General features: G+C 40.4%; 1 pseudogene; it reads right to left on the bottom strand.

Moving 5' to 3' along the window:
• Positions 1-476: 476 nt before the first annotated feature.
• Positions 477-6,278, bottom strand: LOC119062439 (keratin, type I cytoskeletal 18-like; annotated as a pseudogene).
• Positions 6,279-12,157: the final 5,879 nt, after the last annotated feature.

Genomic DNA, 12,157 nt, shown 5'->3' on the forward strand with positions numbered 1-12,157 from the left:
ATGAGATTATTCTTCCCTGTGTTCTAACACAGGTGCTTACATGACTAGGAATTAATAAGTGAACAAACACACAAATGAGGCTTTGTGGAGAGAAGTATAGAGAAAAATGCAAATTTCCCTTTCCTTCTGAATAGCATCCTTCACCAGAATCTTCTGGTAGAGGAAACTTTGAGATCACCATACTAATTGCAATGATACACAAATAAGGCAATGATACGTTTTCAAAAACAAAAAAAAAAACAGACCAGCTACAGGGGTTCCCAGGGCTGTAGAAGCAACACTTCTCATGACCCACCCCCCACTCACCCCTTCACTACTCCAAGTGAGAGAAGGAATTCATCGTCAAACTGTCCCCATCTCTCCCTACATGATACATTTGTCCTCATGAAATACTATTCAAGGTGATCTTTTAAAAAAATATTCAATGATCTCTGAATTTTTATTGGCCTCCTACACCCCCAAGGGGTGCTCCTCTTCTACTGCCTTTGATGCCTCATAACTTTGGTGTCATTGACTGGAGACACCACCTTGCTCTCCACAATTCTGCAGGTGGTGGTCTTTTGGATGGATTGTATGGAGTGGCTGTTGTCCATGGCATCACCAAGATTTAAGTCCTCCCCTTCTTCCAATAGGTGGTGGTAGGTGGCAATCTCAGCCTCCAGCTTGACCTTGATATCAAGCAAAGCCTCCTATTCCTGTGCCTGGCACTGTCCCTCTGCCTACACCTGGGCCAGCTCTGACTCCAGGTACAGCAAGATCCCATTGAGCTGTTCCATCTGCCTAGCATAGCAAGTCTCCACTCCCTCAGGCTGTTCTCCAAACTGGTCTTCAGATTTCTCATCAAATCCAAGTCGATCTCCAAGAACTGCACCGTATGTCTTAGGTCTGTGAGTGTCATCTCAGCTTCTCTTATCTCAGTGGTCTTAGAGGTGACCACTGTGGTGCTCTCGTCAGTCTGCTGGGACCAGTACTTGTCTAGTTCCTCTGGGTTCCTCTGAGCCATCTCATCAAACTAAGCCTGGATGTCCACCATGATCTTGCCAAGGTCCTGAGATTTGGGGGCATCCAACTCCATGGTCAACCCAGAGTTGTCAACCTGGCTTTGTGGATCATTTACTTCCTCCTTATTGTTCTTCACGAAGAGCAGTTCCTCCTTAAGAGCCTCAAACTCCGTCTCCAGCTGCAGCCAAGTGACATTGATGTCATCAGTGACCTTTCCAAGGCCATTGATGTCACTCTCTGCAGATAAGCACATGGCCAGCTCTGTATCATACTTGACTCTCAAGTCATCAGGAGCAAGTCAGACATTGTCAATGTGCAAAAGGACATGGGCATTGTCCACAGAACTTGCAAAGATCTGAGCCCTCAGGTCCTCAATGGTCTTGCAATCATACCCCAAATCTCCAGCCTGGGGTTCCTTCTTCTCCAAGTGTTCCAGGATTTTGCTCTCAAATCTCTAGGTTTCTCACCCTCTCTAGGTAGGAGGCCAAGTGGTCATTTAAGCATTGCCTAGCCTCCTTCTTGCTCTGGGTTCCTCCTGTGCCTTCCAGGCCCCCAGTCATCCCCACAGCCAGGCCCCCGGATCTCCAGCCACCCCACATGCTGGTGGAGTGGGACTTGGAGATCCAGAAACCCGAACCCCTGGTACCACTATAGACACTGCACACATTGCTGGCCAACCAACCCGGTGGCTGAGCAACTGCATGGAGCCCAGGGTCCAGTAGTTTAGTGGAGAAGCTGAAGAAGATGCTGAAGTTTATATCCAGGAAGGAAGGCAAGAAGCCGAGACTCAGGTTGAAGCAGCAGTCAGAAGTACCTTTTGAGAGGAAAATGTAGTCTAACTAAAACTTTTTTTAAATCAAGAGTTTGGGTAATTTTGCAAGAAAAAGACACATTGAGGGACTTCTGGCCAAGATGGAGGCATAGGTGGAAATACTGTACCTCCTCGCACAACCAAATTTAAGGACAACAAAGATTTAGAAAGAAAAACACAACCAGAACAGACAGAAAAATTGAACTGTACTGAAGTCCAACAGCAAGGAACCATTCATCCAGACCAGTAAGAGGGACAGAGTCAGTGGCCGGCAGAGAGGGGTCGCCACAGGGAAAAGCAGTGACTGTCAGACTGACCCAGGTGCGCAGGCAGCAATTGGCAAATCCTAGGCACAGGGTGGCAAAGAGCAGACCCAGTGAGGGTGTAAGGTGGCTGGCTGAATGCGGTCACACATTCACACACACATAAACCAGGTGAAAAAAAAACGAACGGTGAGATAGACCGCACAACCCAGGGCCTCAGTGATGGGAATTAAAGCCTAAAAGCACCAACTGAAAAAACTTTCAGGGGTTGAGGTGCCTGGAGAGGATCCTAGCCTCACAGGAGAGTTCATTGGAGAGACCCACAGGGTCCTGGATTGTACACAAGCCCACCCACCTGGGAATCAGCACCAAAAGGGCCCAGTTTGCTTATGAGAAACTGCAGAAGGGACCAAAATCCAAGAGAGAGCAGAACAAACTCCATTGCTCCCTCTCTGACCCCACCCCCAGTCACAACCCAGCAACTGGGTTGACCCCCCCTGGTGAACACCTAAGATTTCAACCCTCATGTGTAACAGGCACAAACAGACCAAAATATTATATCTCAAGCAGAAGAACAGCTCAAAGCCCCAGAGCCAATACTTCTAAGCGACCAAGAGATAGCCAACCTATCAGATGCACAGTTCAAAACACTGGTGATCAGGATATTCACAGAACTGATTGCTTTTAGTTGCAAATTACATGAAAAAATGAAGACTCTGCTAAGTGAAATGAAGCAAAATGGACAGAAAACCAACAGTGATGGAAAGAAAACTGGGACTCAAATCAAGGGAGTGGACCAGAAGAAAGAAAGAAACAACCAAACAGAAAAGAATGAAGAAACAAGAATTCAAAAAAATGAGGAAAGGCTTAGGAACCTCCAGGACATCTTTAAATGTCCCAACATCCAAAAATTATAGGGGTACCAGAAGGGAAAGAGGAACAGCCATGAGTGGAAAACTTATTTGAACAAATAATAAAGGAGAATTTCCCCAATCTGGCAAAGGAAATAGACTTCCAGGAAATCCAGGAAGCTCAGAGATTCCCAAAGAAGGTGGACCCAAGGAGGAACACACCAAGGCACATCATAATTACATTAACCAAGATGAAAATGAAGGAGAGAATCCTAGAAGCAGCAAGAGATAAGGGGACAGTCACCTACAAAGGAGTTCCCATCACACTGTCAGCTGATTTCTCAAAAGAGACCTTACAGGCAAGAAGGGGCTGAGAAGAAGTATTCCAAGTCATGAAATCCAAAGACCTACATCCAAGATTGCTCTATCCAGCAAAGCTTTCATTTAGAATGGAAGGACAGATAAAATGCTTCTCAGATAAGGTCAAATTCAAGGAATTCATCATCACCAAACCCTTACTATATAAAATGTTAAAGGGACTTACCTACGAAAAAGAAGATAAAAAAGATGAACAGTGAAAGGACAGCAAACTCATAGTTATTAACAACCACACCTAAAACAAAAGCAAACAAAGAGGATAGCTAGATCAGGAGTGGAACCATAGAAATGGAGATCACATGGAGGGTTAGCAACAGGGGAGTGGGAGGAGGAGAAGGGGGGAGAAGGTACAGAGAATAAGTAGCATAGATGGTAGGTAGAAAATAGACAGGGGGAGGGCAAGAATAGTATAGGAAATGTAGAAGCTAAAGAACTTGTGACACATGGATATAAACTAAAGGGGGGAAATGGTGGAGGAGGGGTGTGCAGGGTGGAGGGGAATGAAGGGGGGAATGGGACAACTGTAATGGCATAATCAATAAAATATATTTAAAAATTTTTTAAAAGAAACAATGAAAATAAGTTCTATGCTGTCAACAAAGTAGAAAAATTTAGTGTTCAATAAAACCTCACACTGTAATAGGGTGCAGCCAAAACGGAGACTCCAAATAGGGATTTGTAATGGGATCCAGAACTCAAGGTGTCCAGGAAATATTAGAAAGATATAGAGCGTGTGCTCCCCTCCACCAGGTTTGAGTTGGGGCAAGGGAAACATGGAGTAGGACCATGCAGAACTATTTTGTACAGCCACAGCTTTGTAGCTAACCTCTTGCATGGTCATTTAACATATCTATAACTTTTAACTGGTTGCATAGATATGTTAAATAGTTGTGGCCCTGCTTTGAGACAGGGGGATGGAAGTGACTTCCACCCAAGATGTAACTGGGAGGCAACTCCCCTGGATGCAGCACCTGTGTGAGAGCTTGGAGATGATTGGCTTTATACCGTGGGGCCACACCTGCCCAGACTTACTGTGGCAGTCCAGAAAAGCTGAAAGAATATAGGAATGCTGGCAGGCATAACTGATTGTAGGAGGAATCAGAAATGGGGCTGCAGAGAAAGATTGGCACTGGGGATTTAAACCCAGGCATGGCAGCCATACTAGAAAGAATCACGCAGCTTTGGCAGAGTGGGGACCTCAAGGCTTTGGGGTGCTCCCTTTTGCCATGTGGCTTAGGCAGCAGGAGAGACTTTGCCTGGAAGAAAAGGAGTGAAAGGACTTTTGCTGGTGGGCCCTGAGAAAGTGCCACATAGCTTTGGATTAACTGGACATCATGTCAGCAACACAGCTAATGGTGCTCAGAGCCCAAATCAGGGACTTCTACTTCTTTTCCGGAGGTACGGAACCTCAGACTAGGGCAGAGGTGGAAGGAAGGACTGTGTGCATCTGTGGGTAGTCTAAAGGACTTAAGTATTTTAATGAAAATATTAAATCACTACTCTAAGTCCATGTATAGCTTTTAAATAAATAATTCCTTTCCTTTTCACAAATCTCTGGCATTGAGAGATGTCCTTCCTCTGGCAGTGGGCAAAACGAACCTAGTGGGGAGGACCCCCAGAGAAAAAAGGGGGCCCTTTTGTTAATAGTATATCATATACTGCCCCTTGGGTCTGCTCTGTAACAACACTATAAGTAGAATATAGTAACTTATGCTAAGTGGGAGAAAGAGGTCAGTGTGAGTACAGAAACTTTAAGCTCTCTCACTGAATGTGGCTCAACCCAGCAGTTGTTCTTAGATCACACTAGGACTTTGTTTTCTAATTTCATTAAATGGGAAAAGGACTCCTTGGAGAGTTGCTGATTAACTGTCTTAGGAAAGGGGAAAAATCACTTTGAATCTGGAATATCTTGTTTCCAGAAAGCAAAGATGCTTTTAAAAAATATCTGCATTTAAGTAACTCAGAGCAGGCTCCCGCCGGCCACGTGAGGGTAATGTAGGTATCAGCATCTTTGCATTCAGTGTAAGCTAATTGTCCTCACATTTGAGAAAGCATCAAACACACCTAAGTCCTCCAGAGTTTCTGATTCAGTAGGCCTGGAAGAGGGCCCAAGAATCCATATTTCTAACAGGTTCCAGGTGAAGCTGCTGCTGCTGGCCCAGTGACTGTACTTTGAGAACCATTGTATAACTTATCTTAATTGAGCTAGGTGGGTCTGTGAGCATCTGTGAGTTTGTTATGATACTCAACAGAAAAAAAGTCAATATAAAATGTATAGAAAGGCAGTTGTAAAAAAATTACATTTATTAATATACATGGATGGCTGTATCTCCTTTTAAATATATGTTGGTTTATAAGGTATAGTTCTTTTAAAATCTGTAAGCAATGAGTGGAAATCCACAAGTTAATGAAACAACTCCAGGAAAAGTAGGAACTGTACCAAAGCAGGAAAAAAATAATAACATGGTAGAAAGGGGTCTAGTCCTCAATGAGCACCAGTAACGCACAATAACCGAGCAAAATCCTATGTTCCAAGATGATGAACTAACAAAATGGCCCAACAGGAGAGTTAACTCTTTTCCTCATACCCTAAAAAAGAACACCTCTCAATGCTTCACTATGTTTGAGATGCTCATAAGGCAGCAATATATTTTCAATTAAAATATCAAACAAGGTTAACATATCATAATGGTAGTACAGTTTCTTCAGCAATTCTGGCCATGTGAAGCATAAACTGATTTCATTTCTGAGGAAGACATCAAGTTTCAATAAACTAAAATATATGAAAAAGTAGTAGAAAATTCCCATCAATGAAACAAGCTGCAACTTAAGTATAACAGGCACTTAGTTAATGACTTGGGTTTACGTTGTCCTGGATTGTGAAACCAAAGTGAAGTCTCAGCCAAGAACCCATCTGCTGACCACACAGCTCTAATTGTGTCCTGTTTTATTTTTACCTTTAGAATCTCTCATTCCTTCAAACTGACATTTTTTAAGTTGTTTTTGTTTGTGTTTGTTTTTTCACTCCTACGCTTTCTATCTCTGCTATTCTATCTGGAATCCATGCCTTCCTATGGCTCTCTGACCATTTCTGCCGCTTTTTCTCTTTCTCTGTTTGGTTTGTTTTCAGTCGTTTCTTTTCAGTTTGTTTTCTATAGCCATTCACTGCTATATATTTAAAATAGTGTATATATCTTATGGTGTTTATATTTTATCTCTTAAATCCTACATACTGCTTATAACCGATAATCATATGATTAATTTCCATATCTTAAAATATTGGTTTTTATTTTAATGGGTAGGTGAGTAAATTGCAATTTAATTCCTCATTTTTAACATTTAATTGTGTTCACTTTTTCACTTTTGTAGAAAGATACTTTTTTATTTAGTTATTTTTCAAGTACAGTTTTCTGTCTATTTCTCCCATCCCAGCTCACCCCGCTCCATGCTCCCCAACTCCCTCCCATTTCCACCCCCCTTAGTTCTTGTCCCTGTGTCCTTCATACTTGTTCCTCCAAATCCCTCACCTTTTTTTCCCCTTAAATTCCCTCCCCTCTCCCCTCTGGTCACTGTCCCCTTGTTCTCTATTTCAGTGTCTTTGCTTTTATTCTGCTTGTTTGTTTTGTTATTTAGCTTCCTGTTAAAGGTGAGATCATATGGTATTTGTCTTTCAGCACCTGGCCTATTTCACTCAGCATAGTGCTTTCCAGTTCCATCCATGTTGTTGCAAAGGGTAGTAGCTCCTTCTTTCTCTCTGCTGCATAGAATTCCATTGTGTATATGTACCACAAGTTTTTGATCCATTCATTTACTGACGAGAACCTAGGTTGCTTCCAACTCTTGGCTATTGTAAATTGTGCTGCTATGAACATTGTGGTGCATAGGTTCTTTGAAATTGATGTTTTAGGATTCTTAGGATATAATCCTAGCAGTGGAATTGCTGGGTCAAAAGGCAGGTCCATTTTTAGTTTACTGAAAAAATTCCATACTGTTTTCCATAATGGTTGTACCAGTCTGCAATCCCACCAACAGTGAACTAGGGTCCCCTTTTCCCCACAACCTCTCCAACATTTGTTGTTTGTTGCTTTGTTCATGATAGCCATCCTGACTGGTATAAAGTGGTATCTCATTGTGGTTTTAATTTGCATCTCTCTGATGGCTAGCAATATTGAGCATCTTTTCATGTGTCTCTAGATCCTCTGTATGTCCTCCTCGGAGAAGTGTCTGTTCAAGTCCTTTTCCCATTTTTTAATTGGGTTGTCTTTACTTAGAGCCTTGTAAGTTCTTTGTATATTTTGGAGATTAAACCTTTGTCTGAGGTATCATTGGCAAATATGTTTTCCCATATACTTGGTTGTCTTTTTAATTTAATAGTTTTCTTTAGCCATGCAGAAGCGTTTTATTTTGATGAGATCCCATTTGTTTATTCTTTCCTTTATATTCCTTGCTCTAGGGGACATACCAGTAAAAATGTTGCTGTGTGAAATATCTGAGATTTTCCTGCCAATGTTCTCCTCTAGGACTTTAATGGTGTCACGGCTTATATTTAAGTCTTTTATCCACCTTGAATTTATTTTGGTGTATGGTGTAAGTCTGTGCTCAAGTTTCATTTTCTTGCACGTAGCTGTCCAGTTCTCCCAACACCATTTGTTGAAGAGGCTATCTTTACTTCATTTTATGTTATTGCCCCCTTTGTAGAATATTAGTTGACTGTAGAGAGTTGGGTTGATTTCTGGGCTCTCTGTTCTGTTCCATTGGTCTATGTGCCTGTTTTTATGCCACTAGCAGGCTGTTTTGATTACAGTGGCCTTGTAATACAGTTTGATATCAGGTATTGTGATCCCTCCTACTTTGTTCTTCTTTCTTAAAATTGCAGATGATATTCATGGTCGTTTATGGTTCCATATAAATTTCTGAAGTGTTTGTTCTATGTCTGTGAAATATGCCATTGGTACTTTAATAGGTATTGCATCGAATCTGTAAATTGCTTTGGGTAGTATGGACATTTTGATGATGTTAATTCTTCCTATCCATGAACACGGTATGTGTTTCCATTTGTTTGTGTCTTCCCTGATTTCTTTCTTCAGTGTTGTGTAGTTTTCTGTATACAGGTCTTTTACTTCCTTGGTTAGGTTTATTCCCAGATATTTTATTTTTGTTTTTGCTATATTGAATGGAATTTTTTTCTTGATTTCTGCTTCTGCTGATTCATTGTTGGTATACAAAAATGCTTTTGATTTCCGGATATTGACTTTGTAACCCGCTGTTTTGCCAAATTCACTAATTAGTTCAAGCAGTTTTATGGTAGAGTCTATAGGATTTTCCATGTACACTATCATGTCTTCTGCAAACAGTGACAGTTTTGTTTCCTCCTTTCCTATTTGAATGCCTTTTATTTCCTTTTCTTGCCTGATTGCTGTTGCCAAAACTTCCAAAACTATATTGAATAGAAGTGCTGAAAGTGGACATCCTTGTCTTGTTCCTGATCTTAGTGGAAAAGCTTTTAGTTTCTGCCCATTGAGTATGATGTTGGCTGTAGGTCTCTCATATATGGCCTTTATTATATTGAGGAATGCTCCCTCTATTCCCACTTTGCTGAGTGTTTTTATCATAAATGGGTGTTGTACCTTATCAAAACCTTTTTCCTTGTCTATTGATATGATCATGTGGTTTTTGTCTTTGCTTTTGTTTATGTGATGTATTACAATTACTAATTTGCAAATATTAAACCATCCTTGCATCCCTGGGATGAATCCCACTTGATCATGGTGTATGATCTTCTTGGTATATTGTTGGATGCGATTTGCCAATATTTTGTTGAGAATTTTAGCGTCTATGTTCATCAGCCATATTGACCTGAAGTTCTCTTTCTTTGTTTTGTTTCTATCTGGTTTTGGAATTAGGATGATGCTGGCTTCATAAAAAGAGTTTGGGAGTTTTCCATCCTTTTGGAATTTTTTGGAATAGTCTGTGAAGAATAGGAGCTAGCTCTTCCTTAAATGTTCTGTAGAATTCTCCTGTGAACCCATCTGGTCCAGGGCTTTTGTGTGATGGGAGTTTTTTTATTACTGCTTCAATTTCTTTTGCTGTTATTTGTCTGTTCAGATTTTCTGCTTCTTTTTCATTGAGTTTTGGGAGATTATATTTTTCTATAAATGTGTCCATTTCCCCTAGATTTTCAAATTTCTTGGCATACAGGTCTTCATAGTAATTTCTTACAATCCCTCCTATTTCTGTGGTATCAGTTGTAATCTCTCCTCTTTCATTTCTGATTGTATTTATTTGTGTCCTCTGTCTTCTTTTCTTGATGAGCCTACTTAAAGGCTTGTCTATTTTGTTTATCTTTTCATAGAACCAACCCCTGGATTCATTGATTCTTAGCATTGTACTTTTAGTCTCTATGTCATTTAGTTCGCGTCTGATCTTGGTTATTTCCTTCCTTCTGCTTGCTCTGGGCTGTCTTTGTTGTTGTTCCTCGAGTTCTTGCAGGTGTAGAGTAAGGTTGTTTGTTTAAAATGTTTCTATCTTCTTTAGGTAGGCCTGTATTGCTATGAACTTCCCTCTCAGGACTGCCTTTGCTGTGTCCCATAAGTTTTGGGTTGTTGTGAGATCATTTTCCTTTGTTTCCAGAAACTTTTTGATTTCTTCCCCAATTTCATTCTTGACCCATTCGTTCTTTAATAGCATGCCATTCACTCTCCATGATTTTGGGTGTTTTGGGTTTTTTCCTTTGGGGTTGGTTTCCAGTTTCAGTCCCTTGTGATCAGAGAAGATGCTTGGTATGATTTCAATTTTCTTGAATGTGTTGAGGCTCGTTTTGTGTCCTATTGTGTAGTCTGTCTTTGAAAATGTTCCATGTGCATTTGAAAAGAATGTGTATTTAGCTTCTTTGGGATGAAGGGCTCTGTATATATCAGTTGAGTCCATTTCATCTAGCGTGTTGTTTAATGCCACAATATCTTTGTTGATATTTTGTTTGGAAGATCTGTCCATTTTTGATAGTGGGATGTTAAACTCCCCTACTATAATTGGGTTGCTGTCAATATCATTCTTGAAGTCCTCTAGGATTTTCTTATTATTTGTGTGCTCCTATGTTGGGTGCATATATATTTACGATGTTAATGTCTTCTTGGTGGATTCTTCCCTTGAGTATTATGAAGTGACCTTCTGGGTCTCTCTTTATGGCCCTTTTTTTGAAGTCTATTTTGTCTGATATGAGAATTGCTACCCCAGCTTTCTTTTTTTTTTTTTTTTCTTGTACGTTTGCTTGGAAAATTTGTTTCCAGCCTTTCGCTTTTAGTCTGTGATGGTCTTTTGTCCTGAGGTGGGTCTCTTGTAGGCAGCATATGTGTAGGTCATGCTTTCTTATCCATTGAGCTATTCTGTGTCTTTTGATTGGAGCATTTAATCCATTTACATTTAAGGTTATTATTGATAGGTACTTATTCATTGCCATTTTTGTACCTGTGTTCCTCTCTGTCTCTCCCTTTTCTTTCCTTTCCTCAAAGCAGTTCTTTTAGTATTTCTTGTAGGACTGGTTTTGTGGAGGCATAATCTTTTAGACTTCTTTGGTCTTGGAAGCTCTTTATTTGGCCTTCTATCTTGATTGAGAGCCTTGCTGGGTAAAGTAGCCTTGGTTGTAGGCCTCTGGTTCTCATTACTTGGAATATTTCTTGCCAATCTCTTCTTGCTTGGAGTGTTTCCATTGAGAAGTCAGTGGCTAACCTTATTGGGGTGCCCTTGTATGTTATTTCTTTTTTCTCCCTTGCTGCCTTTAAGATTCTCTCTTTGTCTTGGAATTTTGCCATTTTAATGATGATGTGTCTTGAAGTGGGCCTCTTTGGGTTCCTCTTGTTGGGGACTTTCTGTGATTCCTGGATTTGTGTGACTTTTTCATCACATTAGGAAAATTTTCTCTCATTACTCTTTCAAATATGTTTCCTATCCCTTGTTCTTCTTCTACTTCTGGTATTCCTATTATTCGGATATTATTACGTTTCATATTATCTTGTATTTCTCTTAATCCCTCTTCATTCTTTCTGAGCCTCTTTTCATTTTCCTGCTCTTTCTGTGAGATGTTTTCTACTTTGTCCTCCAACTCGCTAATCCAATTCTCCGCCTCATCAGTTCTACTTTTGAAACTTTCTACTGTTTTTTTCAATTTGGAAATTGTATTCTTCATTTCCTCTTGTCCCTTGCTGATAGCTTCTATTTCCTTTTTCATGTTGACATAGTTTGTGGTGAGATCATTGTAACTCCCCTGTGTTTTCTGGTAGCTCATTGTGAGCTCTTTGAACTTCCTGATAACCAGTGCTTTGAATTCAATATCTGACAGTTGATTAGCCTCTATTTCATCTAACATTCTTTCTGAAGTTTCTGCCTTTTCTTTCATTTGGGGATTGTTTCTTTGTCTTCCCATTGTTTGTGAGACTCTTCTTGTTAGCCTCAGCTTCTAAAATTGATGTGTTCTGACTCCCTGGGTTTATGTTGTGAACTTCTGTGGTATAATACCTATGAATTTCAGTGGTGCAGACTCCTTCAGGTATCTTGATGTTCTCCATTTTCACCTACTCCTTTTATCGTGTATGTGTAATCAGTTGGAGGGGGATGCAAAATGGTTTATGACAGCAGAAGAGTATTTTATAATATTTACAGTCACAGCTGGTAGAGAGGAGATAGGCGATCTTTAGACTATATATAGTGTTAACCATATTCTTCAACCCAACTTGCCACTTTTACGAAAGGATGGACAAAAGATAAGCCTCTTGTTGGGGAGGGAAGGCTTGTTAGTTGAAACTAGAAAGCAGTGAGGTTGCAAATGGTCAGATTTTGAGGTAAGGTGAGTGTAAGGA

This window comes from Artibeus jamaicensis, unplaced genomic scaffold (genome assembly GCF_021234435.1).
Source record: "Artibeus jamaicensis isolate MK-2021 breed Jamaican fruit bat unplaced genomic scaffold, CSHL_Jam_final contig_414, whole genome shotgun sequence".
NCBI lineage: Eukaryota > Metazoa > Chordata > Mammalia > Chiroptera > Phyllostomidae > Artibeus > Artibeus jamaicensis.